Source organism: Propithecus coquereli, unplaced genomic scaffold (assembly GCF_000956105.1).
Source record: "Propithecus coquereli isolate 6110/MARCELLA unplaced genomic scaffold, Pcoq_1.0 Scaffold32, whole genome shotgun sequence".
NCBI classification, from domain to species: Eukaryota; Metazoa; Chordata; class Mammalia; order Primates; family Indriidae; genus Propithecus; species Propithecus coquereli.
In genome coordinates, this window is record NW_012148841.1 from 10,195,889 (window position 1) to 10,198,023 (window position 2,135).

Genomic DNA, 2,135 nt, shown 5'->3' on the forward strand with positions numbered 1-2,135 from the left:
TTCTTTAGAAAGTTTTTAATTCATTCTTTGTATGATACAGTATAATATAAAATGTTTAAAGCAGACAACAATCTAGATCACTTGATTTCATATGTAATCATTTATTACAGGTACTAGAACACATATTTTAATCTTGGCTGAATCTTAATACCACAAAGCAGAAAATACTCCATGTTGACTACTTTCATGCATCCAATTACACAAGCTCTTTTTGGGAGAGGTAGGCAACTGGACAAAAACTTCCTAATTCTCATAGTTCTGGGAAGGGGTCTGTGAAGCTCAGCAGCTACGGCCGGCCACATCGTGGTCAACACTGTCACCAAGATGCCCATGATGAGGCTGGACACCTTAAAGTCCTCTCTGGGCCTGATGACCGAGGCTGTGAAGGTAGCAATCGATGTCAGGTACCACCACATTGTGCCCATGTGTACCAGAATGAGCACGAGGTGGGGTTGGCCATCCATCAGAAGCTCATGGAGCAAGTGGTGACACGGAGGGAGCTCTTCGTCATTAGCAAGGTGTGGTGTCTATACCATAAGAAGGGCCTGCTGAAAGCAGCCTGTAAGAATACACTCAGGACCTGCAGCTGGACTACCTGGATCTCTACCTTATTCACTGGCAGACAGGCTTTAAGGCTGGGAAGGAATTTTTCCCAATGCACAAAGCAGGCAACATGATTCCCAGTGACACAGATATTTTGGATACATGGACTGCCATGGAAGAGCTGGCAAATGAAGGGCTGGTGGCAGTTATTGACATCTCCAATTTCAGCCATCTCCAGATGAGGAGGATTTTAAACAAATCTGGCTTAAAGTATAAGCCAGTGGTTAACCAGATTGAGTGCCACCTATACTTAACTCAGGAGAAAGTTAGTCTAGTACTGCCTGTCAAAAGGCATTGTGGTGACTGCCTATAGCCCTTTGGCTCTCCCGACAGGCCCTGGGCCAAGCCCAAGGACCCATCCCTCCTGGAGGATCCCAGGATCAAGTTGATTGCAGCCAAGCACAATAAAACTCCAGCCCAGATTCTGATCCAGTTTGCCATGCAGAGGAACTTGGTGGTAATCCCCAAGTCTGTGACACCTGAACACATTGCTGAGAACTTTAAGAATTTGACTTTGAACTGAGCAGCCATGATGTGACCACCCTACTGAGCTACAAAAGAAACTTGAGGGTCTGTGCCTTGGTAAGCTGTGCCTCCCACGAGGATTACCCCTTCAATGAGGAGTTTTGAAGCTGTGGATGCCTGCTCTTCCAAAGTGACCTACACCCATTTTTCCTGCCTCATCTTCTTTGCAAATGTAGTATGGCCTCAGCCGTGGGATAGCAACCTGAAGACTGACCAGTGAGGGTTTGTCTAGCTTTATGCTGGGTCTAAAGAGCAGTATCAGTAGAGTACAAGGCTCTTCCAATTTTCTTTGCCCTTTTTGCCCAGCTGGGAAAAATAAAACCTGAATATCCTTTTCTGATCAAGGAGAAGCAAAATCTACAGAATCAAAATAGTGCCACTAATAGTTGAGTTTTGACTCTTGGAACTTTAGTCCTAAAAGTCAGATTTGTCTTTGCATCAAATAAAAAGTGCTTTTCTGGAAAAAACAAAACAAAACAAACTAACAAACAAACAAAAATCTTTCTAATTGAAAGAGTAAGTGCTAAATAGTCTTACGTTTATATTAGGTATTATTTAATTGAACATTAGATGGTTATTAGAAGTTCTAATGCTCATGCTTTTCTGTTGTGTGATATTGGGCACCAATATTAAAGAGATCCAAGATTTAATTTCATTCTTTTTAATAAAAAATCTTCAGAGATCACTTCCTGAAATTCTCAGCTAACTTTAGTCTTTTAAGAAAAAGACTGAAAGTAGAGCCAATTTGTAATTTAGATCATACACGTTAATTTTCTACACTTTTCCTCACGTTTTGTCCTTCTTCCTAGATACACCACGCCACAGAGCTCTTCTCTCTACTGGAGAACTAATAGAGGGATATCTGTTAAGATGCTAATAATCATGCATGACCTAGTCAGATGCATTTTAAAATATCTTGATAGAGGGCCAGGCGCGGTGGCTCACACCTGTAATCCTAGCACTCTGGGAGGCCAAGTTGGGAGAATCGCTTGAGGTCAGGAGCTCAA

The 2,135-nt window shown here is 42.3% G+C and overlaps 1 pseudogene across 1 annotated transcript in view; it reads left to right on the forward strand.

Moving 5' to 3' along the window:
• The window catches only part of LOC105815171, a 43,476-nt pseudogene extending 42,072 nt beyond the window's left edge, over window positions 1-1,404 (forward strand). The window contains exon 2 of the transcript XR_001137727.1: window positions 279-1,404. The product of XR_001137727.1 is annotated as an aldose reductase pseudogene (transcript). The remainder of the gene's footprint in view (window positions 1-278) is intronic.
• The last annotated feature ends 731 nt before the right edge of the window (window positions 1,405-2,135 follow it).